General features: G+C 32.6%; 1 long non-coding RNA gene and 1 pseudogene across 1 annotated transcript; both read right to left on the bottom strand.

Moving 5' to 3' along the window:
• Window positions 1-477: 477 nt before the first annotated feature.
• LOC149512864 (uncharacterized) lies at window positions 478-1,148 on the bottom strand. The gene is made up of 2 exons (XR_016331622.1): window positions 922-1,148; window positions 478-757 (listed from the first exon to the last, which is right to left on the bottom strand). It is a non-coding gene; the product is annotated as an uncharacterized LOC149512864 (long non-coding RNA).
• A 12,423-nt stretch (window positions 1,149-13,571) lies between these two features.
• On the bottom strand, window positions 13,572-16,548 carry LOC149512863 (uncharacterized; annotated as a pseudogene).
• Between the last annotated feature and the right edge of the window lie 618 nt (window positions 16,549-17,166).

The following is a 17,166-nucleotide window of genomic DNA, read 5'->3' as shown; positions in this document are numbered from 1 at the left end:
CTTTCTTTTTATTTCATTTTTTAAGAAAAAAAATCTCCAAAAATTTTCATGAACCAAATATAAGTTTATTGCCTTCTTTATTTCCTTTCATATAATTTATTATTATTGTCTAAAATATATAGAAAGAAGAAAAAAGTACAAAATAAAAAGATTTTAATCTAACAATTGAGTTACAAAATAACACATATAATTGAATCATTGAATGGAGTGTAACTAAATTAGAAAATTAAAAAAAAAAAATTGTACTTTTTTCTTTTAATTAAACAAAGTGTAAGAAAATATCTTAGATGTCATCAAAAAACTGCAAAGAACATTTTAATGCGTTTTAATATTTGATTTAATGATAAATGCATGTATCATTTATTTAAGAAAAATAAATTCAATTCTCACTTTTTCCAATTCAAAAAATTAAAACGTTTCATATTGTAATATATAATCTATATATGATATGGAAAAGTCAAGCTGAAATATTCAATGTAAACAATATTAATAATTTATTTCACATCCATTAAAAATATATATTAACTTATGGCAAATTTCATCGCAATGAGAAACGGAGAGAAGAATTGAAGAGCAAAATGCTCGTAGTGTGCATATTTTCTTTGATGCAGAAGATTAATACACGGAAATACGCTCATCTCTCTCAACTTTCAGCCATGGCGATTATGCGGCGGTGGATTTCCTGTCGGAGCCGGATTAGACGGTGTCGGATCATTCCGCAGACCCCGACGGGCCAAGCTTTGAAGAACCAGATTTTCTGTCGTTGGGAGTTTGAAAACAAATTATCATGTAAACAAATTAAAAAATAAATAAATTGGACATAATTGATCAGACCTCATGATCTTAAACAAGTTAATGCACATAAAAAACCAGAAAACTTTATGCAAATTCTACAGATGCTGAAGTTGTGAATAATTGCACCTTGGATAGCCGGAAACTGAGGGATTCTTGCTTCGACTGAGAGAGGAGACGAAGTCATGGATAACGCTAAATATGCTAATAGCAACGTAATGACAGCAAAATTGATGCCGGTCCTTCCCATCCCTTCAACAAGGAGTTTGTGTTTGTAACACGCATTGCCAAACTTAACCTTCTTATACAAGTTTTATATAGCTTTGTTAGTAAAATTTTAGTGATTGAAATAGTCATGAAAGTGAAATTTTCAGCTTTGAAAAATCTCAAAGTCTAGCTACCAATTTCTTAGCCAGAGATTAAGACTATAAGTGAAAGCCCATAAACTATTAGCGTAGTTAATTAATTAAGTAGCTTTCTTACAACTTGCAAGGTTTTTTCCATTCATTAATTTTTAGAGTTGATTTTCTATTTACTGAAATTTATAAACGTGTAGACGGAGACAAAATTTGGATGGATCCAAATTTTCTTAATCCACTTTCATTTTTGTAGAGTCACTAAAATAAGGAAAATCCCACTGTGAAAATCGTGATGATTATTATTTATTAATTCAATCCAGGCTTTCCTTTTCGTTCATTTCCAACAAAACCTCTAGTTCTAGGATCCCATGTACTAACTGGAGTAGTACTGCTAGTTTAGGAGGTGAATCCTTTCTGTTGTAGTGAATATTGTGTATTTGTAGTTAACGTTCCCAAAGTTGAACTCAACCTTTTTTTTTATTAACATTGTGTTTGGTAGGTGAGGAAGGAATAAAATAAATCAACCGTTTAAGGAATAAAATAAATCAACCGTTTACTCATTAACATTGACTTTGAAAATTAATGTGCAATTAGATAAACATTATTATTATTATTATTATTTTGCAGCGTTCCTGTGCCCTTTGTTTTTTTCTCCCCCTAAACTTCATCAGGAACAAGTTCTTGTTAATCTTTCGCATTTCTTGTGCCCTTTGTTTTGCAACGTTTTGGGCGGTCAAGCCCCACAATCTTAAATGTTGGAACACCATTTTGTGTTTAAGTTGATCTAAGATGTAAAACAGTTTATTCCCGTATCTTAAAATTTTATGAATTTAAAATTTAAATATCGACTCGTGATATGTGAATACGATGATTTGCTACAAACATTAAAAATAAAAACAAAAAATGTGGGCTTGCATGATACTCTGATACTGCTAGCTAGACATGTTATTGTTGTTGATATAGTTGGAATATATTTTTTAGAAGTAAAATTTTGAATTTAATTTTTTTAAAAAAATTACATATATTTATCATTAAATCAAACGTTTTTATCAAATGCTCTGTCGAGAAAGCTATTGTCAAAGTTCTTTTATTCGTGAAGAGATTCTCTGTCATCCATGGAACACGCTAAAGACTGTAAAAATTAATGTCATCTCTTTCAATGACTTGGCTTATTAGTATACTTAGTCAAAATTCCATCCTTAAGTTGACACCAAATGCCCCACTCAATCATCTGTTCATTTATTTATTTTGTTATTTTCCTGATAACTCGAGTAATAATCTTGGCTAGAATGAAAAAAATATGATCGATTGTGTTAGTGAAAATTCATATTCAAATTTCAGATGTTATAGTTCATAAGTTTCATGGCTTAAAAAAGAAATTTATAAGTTGTAAAGAATTAAAATATCATGGATAATATATACTCACAACAGCAGAAAAAGAGTAAAAATTTAAACAATATCAAGTTACGAATTGGGTTTAAAATTATAGATTATAGATTATATATAGAAGGTATAAGAGGTTATAAAATATTAAAAGCATGAATAACAATTCACAAAAAGGGGACCACATTAAAAATTTTTGAAGGGGTCAAAACATAAATTTTCCTAATTTTTAATTGAAATCTGGCTAACTTTGAAAACTTCGACTATGACTACATTCAGGACCAGCCTAATATCACATAGACTAATGGTTGTCATTTTTCTTTTTTTCTTTAAATATCAAGTTAAATTAATAGTTATCATTTATTAACTTTCATTAAGATGGTTGAGACTTAAATTTAAATTATATCTTACATTTTCTAATCTTGCATTCCAAAAAAAAAAAAAATCTATCATTTCTAATCTTATATTACGAGTGAATGTTATATCTTATCTTATAGATGAAATTTTACAGTCTGTTTTTGCAAATATTGAAATTTTTTTTGTCAGAACACTCATCTCATACATTTATTTCAAACATTTATTTCTAATTTTAAGGACTTAAATGAAAGGACTAAAATTCTATAGACTCTAATAGAATTTTGAAAATTTATATATTATGTTAGTGTGTGAAATTAATGTATAAAACCTTTTTTTTTTCTTTTTTTTTTTTTTATGCTTTTGCAAATGCACGTTAGAGTAGCCAATACATTGCACACAAATATAGGAAGGAATACTATAGCATACTCTTACCTGTCTTAATTAATTTTACTTCTTTCATTTTAAATTAAATGTCCGCATTTGCTTTTTAAAACACTCTAAAAAAACTTTTCAACCTTAAAATGTTTATTTTTTAATTTTAAATTAAATTAAAATTAATCAGTTTATTTGGTGTGTGATTTTTCTTTTTTTGTTTCTTTTTTCAACTTTGTGGCATTGATTTTTTGTGCTGGAGAACTTGTCAAAATATTCAACTTTGAGATTTTTTGAGAAAGCAAGTAGAGAACAAGATATAAAACCAAGACAGTATAAGTCCAATTTCCCCTTCCCTTACACATATCAATGATTATTTGTAAATGAGAAGAAAAGATTCAACTTAACGGAGTACAGATTTTTTTTTGTCCTTGGCAGATGAAATTTTTAGCCATGCTGATGATGCCCTGGATCTAGTGCCGGTGTATTTTTTACAGGTTGACCAGGATCTGGCTTCAGAATACGACGAGCCAAACTTACCCGAACCAGATTTCCTGTCATTACAAAATCATCAACATGACAAAAAAAAAAGGCAAAATTAAACCATCAATCTAACAGAAATCAGACTTCTGTACGGTGTTGCACCTCGGATAGCCGAAAACTCTGGAATTCTTGCTTCTACCAGCGGAGACGGCACTAAGCTCAACGATAAAACTACATATGCCACTAGCAAAATATAGAAAGCTGCATTAACATGAAACCAACGCATTCTCTACCGCTCTCTAAACAGGAGACCTCTCACTAACAGGAGATCTTGGCGTTCAATTTACTGCCACATACAAGAATTAAAAAACTTCTATCACCAATAACTATTTATATATATAAGGTAGAGTTAGAGAACTTCACGGTTTTATTTTTATATAATTCCCAGACTGAGAGTCGATAAATTAAGTTTATAAATACGTTAACTGCGGTCTTTGGCAAGGTTAGACTTTAGTTTATAACAATTATAGTTAGGTTTAGATTATTTAGGCAAGGTCAAGGATGCAAAGTTGAAAGTGATAATAATTTATAGTAATTAAGCTTATTTGAAACGTTCAAGTTAACCATATCTTTGATCATTACTCATTATATAGTAGCATTCGGAAGAGACCGGTGCAATGCATGGATGGTATATATTGCGCAAAGTAGGTCAACATGCATGTAGACTTGGCGACTCTATTAATTCTTATTAGTTTTTCATATTTATTAATAAATTTATATTTGATACATTGTTATAATAAATTATATATATTGTCATATGATGTCACTTTTTAATACATAAATCATATACATTATCAATTAATTATATGATGACATCTCATTAGTAAATAAATACTAACCTTTAAAACCACAAACAATTCAAAACTTAATAAATTTAAAGTAATACAAAGTAAGATTAATCTTGACCATCTATTTGGTTCAATAGCATGTTGCACACGGTAGACCCAGCGGTGAATTTTGAAATCTTTTAGTATATATTTTTATTTATGTTAAATAAATTTAAATTAGTCCCTCAAATTAAAATGTTAATATCATTTTTTTATAGTTTCATAATTTAATTGTGTATTGCCATTTAAAAGGATTAAATCACATTATTATTTATTTATTCACTGTACTCATTAATATGATTTTAAAACCTTTTAAATCAAGAATTTTGTTAATAAATTTTAAATCATAATCATATGATTTTAACAAAAGTTAAATTAACTTTCTAGCCATGTCAATGATATTAAATCTTCAATCAAGTATAAATTTTTTTTTTTGCCAATGATTGAATCTTGTTAACTTAAAACTAAAGTTCATTTTAAAAGTTAGAAAAACACCATATATTTTAATCTCAAAATTTTTGAACTTATTTTTAAAAATATATATATTTATTTTTCTTGTTTGAATAAAAATTTTAACTACCAATTTATGCCTATAAAAAATATTGATTTAAGTACTTTTTTATTTCAAAGTTAAATTGTCAAAAGAATTAAGAAAATTTTCACCTTTACAAAAACATAGTGTAATTAATAATTCTATCATGGATTTAAAAGTTATGTTGTTCGTAAATGTTTAATGTTATCATAGTAATAAATTTTTTATAATTTTATAAATTTATTATTTTTTTATTAATATATATTTTTTGTATAAATATTTATATTAATAAGTATCATATAATAATCTTATAAAAATGAATTAAAGTATAATATTAATTAATTTTTTCAAAGTCAAATATTAAGATTCGTAATTGAATAGACTTGCCTTGTGGGACGATGTTCTTGTGTTATAAGGTCTTCCTTCACCTTCTTGCACGTTTGAAACTTGACCTTGAGTTATGGTCAGTCAGCTTTCCTTGCAGGACTGACAACTACCGATAGGTAAGGTAATGGACTTTTTTCTCTTTTCTCCCAATGTTCTTTGTGTCGTACATATCACGTGACGGAGAAATCTTGTTATTAATAAATTTTTTACCGAAGAAAAGAGCGTGACGACTTGATTTTCTCTTAAATTATATATTTTTTACAAGAATTTTAATAATTTAAAATATGGTATAATAATATTATATAAAAATTATATGATTTTAAATCATTAAATAAAAATAAAAAAATATATTTTATATTTTTCATATTGAGGTGAATTATAATATATAATTTTTATATAAAATATAACATAAATATAAAAATTATTATATTTTTAAAATATATGTACACGAATTATAAAAATAATTTAGAGTCAAAACACTCTAAAGATTGCACCTTTCCCATTTTATACTCCATTATCTTGTTGACTGCCAATGTAACTAAGCTAGAAGGAAATTTCCTTCGAAGTCTCTATTCAAGTAACTACTCTAATTGTTATATTAGCAAATTTTACACTGAATAATAAAAGGGAATAATGATTAAATAAACCCTCAAACTATGGAAAAATATTCATTTAAATCCCTATTATTTTATTAAGTTTAATTAAACCCGCAAGTTATTATTTTGTTTATGGAAAAGATTAACGTGGGTAACGGCTCCATTTACTTGCTTATATTAGATTACACGTGGATTAGATAGAGGTGTCAAATGCATTGTATTGGACAGATACAACACATTTAGATATTAACCAATATATTAATAAATTGTGTTAATTCAGTATTATTTTTTAACATGCGGTGTTGATATGATTCATAAAAATTAAGGGTATAATCCAGCATAATACAAAACCCTTAATCTTCAAGAGTTTTGCCACATCAGACACAACACTATATTTCATGTCAAACTGGACTAAACACAACCATTAAGACTTTTTCAAAATTTTAACTATCTTTAAAATTTTGTTTCATCTATTACTATTAAAAATAATATGCTGAAGATAAATAAACATATAATGAAATAAAAAGAATACATAATTTATGTGATTCGGTAAAATATTTATATTCACATAAATAAATAATAGAATCAACTAAATAAAGATATTGAAATTACAATCTTATTTTTTTTTAAATACACGCACATCATCTATCTATACCTAATAATTAAAGTTTTATGATTAGTCCATATATTAGATGTAAGTGAAATTCTAGAAAAATATTTTAGATAAACTACATATTAAATTTTTTTTATAAGAAAACAATATTTTGAAACTGTTTTTAATAGTATTTCCTTGAAACTGTTTTATAATTTGATAGTATACTATTTTTAATTAAATCATTAAAACATTCATTATTTGCAAAAATAAATGGTTAATCAAACTGTAATATAAATTTAACTAATTGATTATGCTAATTATCTTGTGAAAAATGAAATGCACTTAAATGTAATTTATGTAAGATCATTTGAAGCAATAGAGCTTTTCTTTATAACTTTTTAGATGATCAAATCCTTTTTTTTTTTACATCTAAATTTTTTTAAATATATATTATAAGTTTGAAGATTTTGATCATCTAACTTTGAAAAAAATGTTAATTTATTTTTATACATACAAATTTAAATAAAATAAAAATAATTTATGCATCGAATAATTCATAAATAAGTTAAGTATAATTTATTTATTAATAATTTAAATATTTAATAAATAAAATTATTTCATATGATTTTATTTTATAAATTACTAAAAAATAAATATAATTTTATTTGAACATAAAAAATAACATAAACACACTTAAGGATCGAAAGCTCATTTAGAACAATTGTGAACTAATATGACACGGCATATTGGGGTCTGTGTGTTATATTGTGCTAACCCACATATCAATCCACGTGCCACTCTTAATCCACGTGTCACGTGCTAGCTCTGACTCTTAACAAGCCATCCCATGCCAACGGATTAAAAACTTATATATATATATATATATATATCATATTTGATCTATTTCGATTTTTTAATAATTGATTATGTAAAATATGATCTATACCATATCAAATCATATTTTGTTAGGATTAGATTAGATGATTTGGCATATGCAAGTCTAAAATTAAAATGAAATGATAATTTATAAATAAATAAAATACTAAAATTTTTAAAATTAAAATCTTGCTCCACTAGCTCTGTCCCTTTTTTTTTTTTTTTTTGGTTTTTCCAGGCATGAGTTCCTCCTTAGATGTTGGATCCTTCAAATTTTGTTTCAATTAAAGCTCAAAGTCCCCATCTCCTAAATTCCCCTCGACCACCCATTGTTAAAACCCTTGAAAATCTTGTTACCTTTTTTCTCCCTCGATTTCTCTCTCCATTCGTCATCTTTGTCATCAAATGAAAATCTTGTTACCTTCTATCTTTCTCCCTCGATTCCTCTCTCCATTCGTCATCTTTGTCGTCAAATCTGTGTCCTGAACTTGACGTCAGGTTTATTTTGATCGATTCAGGGTGCGCCCTCAGATTCCAAAGGACAAAACTAAAATGAGCAAAGTCGAATGGAATTTTCTGCTAAACACTTTTTTTCCCTTTATCAAGTTAATGCTTGTATTTTGCCTTAATATAAAGCCGGTAAGTTTCATTCACCGGAAAGATTGAAATTCAAAAAGAAATTTACACATTTGAATGAGTAAAGTGGTGATTATTGCCATCAATGAGTAGCTAGAAGATTACTATAACCAGACACAAAAACTCAAAAAAGAAAAAAAAAATCGTCACACTCAAGATTACGTAATATACATAAATGTAAGGTTAAATTCAATTAGGAAGTTAAATTCCAGATTTACCCATTTGTCAAAAAGTTACAATAATATGCAGGCACAACAATTTTCGCCATAACCTTTAGGCAAAAAAGGAGCAAAGAAACGTTTAACTTCTACTTTTCACATATCAGACTGTTAGGAAAATGGGGTTCAGTCCCATGTAAGTGGTTTTGGACCAAGTAAAGGCCATGGGCCTTGATCTTTTATTTCACACAGAGTCCTAGCTACTTAATAAAAAAGAGGTGGGGTTGTTTAAGGTGTGTGTCGACAACCAAGCAGAGAAAGAAGAAAAGCCAGGAAAAGCAGAGAGAGAAAAAGGAGAAGGGAGAGTTGATTAAACGGAAGTCGATCCGTGGTCCGATTGAGTTAGAACCTTGTCAGGAGGTTTATGATTCAGAGTTATACATTCTGAACGGTGAAGATCGGGTTTGAAGCTCTCTAGGAACAAATCCAGGGTGTATTTGTTGAGTCACTTATTTGGTGAGATTTCTCCAATTGTTTCTCTAGTTGTTGATTAGCTCTAGTTTTAGCTAGAGAAGAACTTTGTATAACTATTATTTGATAGTGAAGATTTTTCTGGTGGCCCGTGGTTTTTCCCTCTACACTGGAGGGTTTTCCACGTAAATCTTGGTGTGCTTTATTTTTCCTACGCATTTGATTATTGATTGTTGTCTATTGCTTCTGTATTGTTGTGATTATTGCTTCAGGCGCAACAAGTGGTATCAGAGCGAGGGTTATTTTGAGACATCGATACAGAAGCAACCCAGGATAGAAGTAAATTCTGTTTGAGATAATGGAAGGTGATACAGGTTCCATGATAAAATTGACAGCATCAAATTATTCAATTTGGAAGCCTATGATGGAGGATCATCTATACTGCAAAGATTTGTATGAGCCAGTATTGGGTGATTCGGCTAAACCAGCAGATATGAAAGATGAAAGCTGGAAGAAGCTAGGTAGAAAGACGCTGGCTACAATCAGAAAATGGGTTGATATCAGCGTGTTCCATCATGTAGCGCAGGAATCGGATGCTCACATTGTTTGGGAAAAATTGGCAGCATTGTATGAGAGAAAAACAGGTATGAATAAAGTTATGCTTGTTAAAAAGATTGCAACTTGTAAGTCTAAACATAAATCTAAGTTTAGAGGTAAAGTGAAGTGTTTCCATTGTGGTAAGGCTGGTCATATAAAACGAAATTGTAGAATCTTGAAGCAAGAGCGAAAAGATGAGAAAGGTAAGAGTTCAGATGATGGCAATGTTGCAGCAGTGAATTCAGATAGTGATTCAGTTACTTTGATTTGTACACATGGTGATTGTAATCATGTTAGTGATCCCGGCATTGAGTGGATAGTTGACACAGGAGCGGCATATCATTGTGTTCCTAAGAGAGAGTTGTTTACAACTTACAAAGCAGGAGACTTTGGTTGTACCAAGATGGGAAACAAGAGTGTGTCGCAGATTGTTGGGATTGGTGATATTGGTGTACAAACTAGTACAGGCTGCATGTTGACTTTAAGGGATGTCAGACACATTCCAGATATGAGAATGAACTTGCTTGCTATTAATGTCCTTGATAAGGAGGGATATGAAAGCCGACAAAAGAATGGACAGTGGAAGCTTCTCAAAGGATCTATGGTAGTTGCAAGGGGAAAACTATGCTGCACAATGTATAAGACATGGATGCAATTGAACGGTAACCAGGTAAATACCGTTGAAAATGATGCTTCAGCAAACTTGTGGCACAGGAGGCTGGCACACATGAGTGAAAAAGGGTTACAGGTTTTAGCAAGGCACTCTCTCATTCCCTTGACCAAAGGTATGTCTCTCGATTCATGTGATTATTGTTTGTTTGGTAAGCATCATAGAGTTTCTTTTCGTAAAAGTTCTCAGAGAAAAGAAAATAGATTGGAATTAATTTATTCTGATGTATGTGGTCCCATTGAGGTTGAGTCATTAGGTGGTAGCAGATATTTTGTTACTTTTATTGATGATGCTTCACGTAAGACTTGGGTGTATATGTTGAAATATAAAAGTCAGGTACTGCAGTATTTTCAAAAATTTCATGCCATGGTTGAAAGGATGACAGGGTTACCCTTAAAGTGTATTCGAACTGATAATGGTGGGGAATACACATCTAAAAGCTTTGAAGAGTATTGCTCAAAGCATGGGATCAGGCATGAGAGGACAGAACCTGGAACACCGCAGCATAATGGTATAGCTGAAAGAATGAATCGCACCATTGTGGAAAAAGTCAGATGTATGTTGAGGATGGCAAAATTACCAAAGCCATTCTGGGGTGAAGCAGTCAACACAGCTTGTTATTTACTTAACAGGTCACCATCAGTTCCTTTGGGCTTTGACATTCCAAAAAGAGTGTGGACAGGAAAAGATGCTTCATACTCTCACTTAAAAGTTTTTGGGTGTAAAGCATTCATGCATGTACCAAAAGAGCAGAGGTCAAAGCTTGATAGTAAAGCTACACAGTGTGTGTTTGTAGGATATGGTGATGAGGAATTTGGCTACAGGGTATGGGATCCAGTAAAGAGAAAGACAGTCAGAAGCAGAGATGTGGTCTTTCATGAAAAAGAAACCATAGCAGACCTTGAGAAAAATGAGAAGACTACACGAGTTACTGTTGAGTGTGATGTTTCAACACCGACAGGGATTTCACAGGAAAGAGCCACAGATGGTGAAAATGAGCCAGAAACAGAACTTGGGGATATGAATGAGCCAGCCATAGTTGGTGATGAGCCAGATGCTATTAGTTTTGAGCAGGGGGAGCAATCCTCTCTACCTGAGAGTGTTGAGCAGGGGGAGCTACCTTCAGCATCAAGTGATGTAGAGTCTCAGCTCAGGAGATCTACTAGAGAGCGCAGGCCATCTACCAGGTATCCAAGTTCAGATTTTATTTTAGTTACCAGTGAAGGGGAGCCAGAAAGCTTTCAAGATGTGCAGGCTACTCCGGATAGAGAGCACTGGTTAAAAGCAATGAAAGAAGAGATGGAGTCATTGCGAAAGAATGGTACTTATGATCTTGTTAAACTTCCAACAGGGAAGAGGCCATTAAAGAATAAATGGGTGTTCAAGTTGAAAAAGGATGGTGACAAACTAGTGAGGTACAAAGCTCGATTGGTAGTAAAAGGTTTTTCTCAGAAACCAGGCATCGATTTTGATGAGATTTTTGCTCCAGTTGTAAAAATGAGTTCTATTCGAGTGGTACTGGGATTGGCAGCTAGTTTGAATCTTGAGCTTGAGCAACTTGATGTTAAAACTGCATTTTTGCATGGTGATTTGCAGGAGGACATTTATATGAATCAGCCTGAGGGTTTTGAAGTGAAAGAAAAAGAGCACTTAGTTTGCAAATTGAAGAAAAGCTTGTATGGCTTGAAACAAGCTCCGCGACAGTGGTACAAGAAGTTTGATTCTTTTATGATGAGTCATAGCTATAAAAGAACAGCAGCAGATTCTTGTGTGTATATTAAACAATTCCCTAATGGTAACTTCATTATCCTATTATTATATGTTGATGATATGTTGATTGTAGGACAAGATGCTAGTATGGTTTGCAGGTTGAAAGAACAATTGTCTAAGTCCTTTGATATGAAGGATTTAGGTCCAGCAAAGCAGATTCTTGGTATGGACATTATCCGAGATAGGAGAGCTGGAAAGCTGTGGTTGTCACAGGAAAAGTATGTTGAACGAGTGCTTGGTAGATTCAACATGCAACATGCTAAATCAGTTAGCAGTTCACTTGCCAACCATTTTCATCTAAGTAAGAAATCTTGTCCAGTGTCTAAGGAAGAGCAACTAGCTATGTCTAGTATTCCTTATTCTTCTGCAGTCGGTTCTTTAATGTATCTTATGGTTTGTACAAGGCCTGACATTGCTCATGCAGTTGGTGTAGTGAGCAGATTTCTTTCTAATCCAGGGAAGGTTCACTGGGAAGCAGTAAAATGGATTTTTAGATATTTGAGGGGTACCTCAAAAATGTGTTTGACTTATGGAGTTTCACAACCAATTCTAGAAGGGTTTACTGATGCTGACATAGCAGGCGATCTTGATGGTAGGAAATCTACTTCAGGGTATTTGTTCACTTTTGCAGGAGGAGCTGTATCTTGGCAGTCTAAGTTGCAGAAGTGTGTTGCTTTGTCAACTACAGAAGCTGAGTATATTGCAGCAACTGAAGCATGTAAAGAAATGCTTTGGATGAAACGTTTTCTTTTTGAATTGGGGTTGAATCAGAAAGAGTATGTGGTATTTTGTGATAGCCAGAGTGCTTTAGATTTGAGTAAGAATACCATGTACCATGCTAGAACAAAGCACATTGATGTTAGATATCATTGGTTACGTTCAGTGATTGAAGAACAGCAGATGCTATTGAAGAAAGTCCATACTGATAAAAATGTGGCAGATATGTTGACTAAGATACTTCCCAGGGAAAAGCTTGAGCTTTGCAGTAACTTGGCCGGAATGAGTTCCCTGGCCAAGGTAAGTTCCAAATGAAATTGCTATGGTGATGAATCTCCTTCTAATGGGACTGGAGGGGGAGATTGTTAGGAAAATGGGGTCCAGTCCCATGTAAGTGGTTTTGGACCAAGTAAAGGCCATGGGCCTTGATCTTTTATTTCACACAGAGCCCTAGCTACTTAATAAAAAAGAGGTGGGGTTGTTTAAGGTGTGTGTCGACAACCAAGCAGAGAAAGAAGAAAAGCCAGGAAAAGCAGAGAGAGAAAAAGGAGAAGGGAGAGTTGATTAAACGGAAGTCGATCCGTGGTCCGATTGAGTTAGAACCTTGTCAGGAGGTTTATGATTCAGAGTTATACATTCTGAACGGTGAAGATCGGGTTTGAAGCTCTCTAGGAACAAATCCAGGGTGTATTTGTTGAGTCACTTATTTGGTGAGATTTCTCCAATTGTTTCTCTAGTTGTTGATTAGCTCTAGTTTTAGCTAGAGAAGAACTTTGTATAACTATTATTTGATAGTGAAGATTTTTCTGGTGGCCCGTGGTTTTTCCCTCTACACTGGAGGGTTTTCCACGTAAATCTTGGTGTGCTTTATTTTTCCTACGCATTTGATTATTGATTGTTGTCTATTGCTTCTGTATTGTTGTGATTATTGCTTCAGGCGCAACACAGACACCCAGCCACCGACCTGTTTTAGAAAAGATAATTACAGCATGAATGACAGACATATTAACAACTAAAAACATTACCTTATTCCTCCAGATGTAATCAGTACCCCTATGTTACTTTTTGGGGCTTCTTTGGCCGTAATCTTCTTCCATGTATCCTTAAGGTCAACAGGGGCACGAGTTGCGTTCAAAACAATATGACGAAATTCCAAAATTTTTCTCTAGGGGATATTTTTGTTCATTGTAGTAGAAAATCTCTGCAGTCCCTCCTGCGGTACAAAAATATGGCAGTCAAGGAAAGAAATTGATGGAACAAAGAAAATAAATTCTTGAATTCTGGCTAACTTGCCCATCCCAATCACTGTAGTCACGACATATGCATGCCTAGACACTACGGCACAGAAAAATCTAGCAAAAGCACCTCTGAGTCTGACCAGCAAGGCATGTTTTCTGGGGCATGTGCCTGTAAAAGCGAAAGGCACAAGAAAGGCATGCCTTACCTGTTCCAGATATTCCACACTGATTCTCATTAATTGTTAGAATACAATATAGGACAAGGCAAGCAGAAATCCTTTTGTTAGTCATCTACACTACTAAGAAAACTATACACGTGTGTATGTTTAAAATTCTTAATTTAATGTGATCTGTGTCAGAATCTTGAATTGATGAGAGACATCCTGTTTAATAAGCTAGCAAGGATGTAAGTGGGAAACTTTTACAAAATAATATACACATCTATAGAAAATTGATTGGTTAGCCAAGCAGTATATATGTTAACCAATGAAAGTTTATGTTTCAAATATAAAGAAATAAAGGAAACAGGAATGTAGCAAAAATCAAGTTGAATCTATCCCAAAAGTTAATGCAGAATTTTAAAAAGGGAGGAATGAAATGTCCATAATTTCATACCTTCAGCATTTTTTCAACTTCAGCTGTCCAGTGCTGTCTCCTATGCTTTTCAGCATCCAGCATCGGGATCATGCTGCAATTTAGATGAAAAAACGAGGTAATTTCAGTATAATAGTAGTTAATAAAGAACCACGGCAATAACTATGATCTCACAATAAAACATACCATGGCCAACATGGATCCTTTTTATGAATATTACCTTCCTTGAGCACAACGTAAAACCATGAATAACTTACATTCGCTTGGCTGACTCTTGGCATCGGACAGAGTTTTTTGCTGTTGTAGATTTTCCTTGTTGGTTCATCTTCCTATCTTTTGCACTTGTACTTGGTTGAAAAGATGGATGGATTCTTTGTTGAATCAACTTTTTGAGGTCGTGCCCTCTGAGCTGTTCGTTTGACACGCTTTTGACGCACAGTGCGTGTCTCAGTCTCCAAATCAGGTGATACAAAAACTTTCAATTGCAGGCACCTTTGATGTAGCGTCTACATTTATTAGTGCCATAGTAGTTCCTACTGCATTAGGGAGTACTGACTCTTCCTCCCCCCTCTTTCCGTGATTCTCTTCCAATACACCTACAACGTCAGAAGTTTCTTTAGGAAAATTCCTAAATGGCTTGAACTGGATGGTCGTATTTGCCATCGCTCCTCATAAATTTCATCCTCTTCACTATCAGAAGCTTTTTCTATGTCCTCCTCTTGTATCTTTTCTCCCCCATGAGCTCTGGAGATGCTTTCCTCATCAGATTTTTCCTAGCTTAGGGACTCAACACCCAGTGTTTTATCCTGATTATGATGTATTGTCTCACTATCATCATCATCATCATTCATACCATTTTCACAATCACCAGAATATTTTCCCTCCCATTGATTGATACACTTGCTGCTTTCATGTTTTCTGTTTCATCTTCCTGCTTCTCTTCATTTGCACCATCCCTTCTCAAACATATAAAGTCTGACAATTCCTTCTTTGCAAACATAGCTTCCCTTCCCAAATCTTTGGTCCTTGCCATTTGTCTCTTGTACCCATAGCATCAAATTTAGGTTCACAAGTCATACACCCCTCATGTATATAGCAACCGGGCAGTCATTTTCGCGGTAAACAGAAACCTGGCCACTCTGCTATTGCATTTTCTAACCAATCTACCACAACTCAGTCTCCTCTAGGCCCAGCAGCATGGTTTCCTCCTGTACGTCTATCCACCTCCTCAACAGCATCTGAAACCACAACATTATCATAATCACCATTACTGTCACCACCACCACCACCACCAACATCATACTGAACCACAACATTACAGAATCACCACTGCCGCTGCCACCCCCATCATCATCCACCTCATCTTCATCATCAGTCATCTTCCTTACCATCTGCATCATCATTATTATTATCATTATTTTAACTGGAACGGGGACCCCTGATGCTCCATGATCATTACCATCTACACGATATTCTTCATTAGCTTCATCCTATGCCAAAAGTTTATTACAGAAGTTTGTGGAAACGAGTCATATTAGGCTGTCATTTCGACAACATAGAGATTAGTTTCTCCTTAGCTTCTACACTTTGACACTACAAAGAAAAGGCTTCAATATCTTAAGGAGGTCTCAAAGCATTTTCCACTAATTTTCAAATTTCTCGAGAAACAAACAAAGTAAGTTATACTAAATTTATCATTATCTGTTAATCTGGCTTGATTTTAAGACACTTTAAAAATTATTCCTAGTCAAATTCTATATTATTACAAATAAAAATAAAAATACAGCTATTAAGTGAAGGAAAATAAAAGCAAATATTCCCTAGGATTGTTTTACATTGATGTCGTAGATTCCAAAGAAACAAACAGAAAGTGGAAAAAGGAAGAGGGAAAGGCACTGACAGAGTAGAGGAGGGGAGACGACTGAGACGTTTGAAGGAGGTATCGAATTGCTAGGTCTGAGCTTAACAGCTAGAATTTTTGTTATTTTTTTCTTTGAAAATTTGAGGTTTTCCTTCGGCTGTTGTTTGTTTTTTATTCCCCGAGATTTTGAATCGTTTAGGAGGAATTGCCGATTCATGAACGTCTAGAAACTGGGGTGTCGTTGTTCATTTTCACTTCGGCTCGTTTGATCGGGAAGGATGGACTAGTAGATTAGGCATTTAATTTTTTTTTCACTAATTAATTTTTCCTTATAATATTATTAAAATCAATTATAAATTTTTTAGAAGCTAAAATAATTTAAGAGATGAGTATTTAACGGAGTTCATATAATTACCTGCTATTTCATACAAGATTCGATTTTTGCCTTCAACCATTTTATTATAAACGATTTATAAATTTAACGTAGGTTTTCTCTTTTCAGTCTTTGATCTATCTTGAATTTTGGAGTGAGAAAATCACCTTTCACTCTAAATTTTTTGTAGAGATTGAAGGAAAAAGAGGGTGGCTACGTGAAACCCTATCCTTCCTCCAAAAATTTATTTTTTATTTGATTTTTAATTGTATTATTTATTAGATTAATTTTCTAAAGAAAAGTTAATGAAGGTAGGGATAATAACAGTCTATATCTTATTGGTTTTGATTTGTATCAATCTAACATATATGAGTTTTTTTTTTTTTTAATATGAGTCTCATTTCGGATGTCAATGGGCACCTTCATTCTTTTTTTTTTCTTTTTTTTTTTAAAGCTTTTGAA

The sequence above is a fragment of the Durio zibethinus genome, chromosome 21 (assembly GCF_047325235.1).
Source record: "Durio zibethinus cultivar Kanyao isolate XHJ-2024 chromosome 21, ASM4732523v1, whole genome shotgun sequence".
Classification (NCBI taxonomy): domain Eukaryota; kingdom Viridiplantae; phylum Streptophyta; class Magnoliopsida; order Malvales; family Malvaceae; genus Durio; species Durio zibethinus.
Note: the sequence above shows the minus strand (reverse complement) of the source record. Positions and strands in the feature narration are given on the sequence as shown.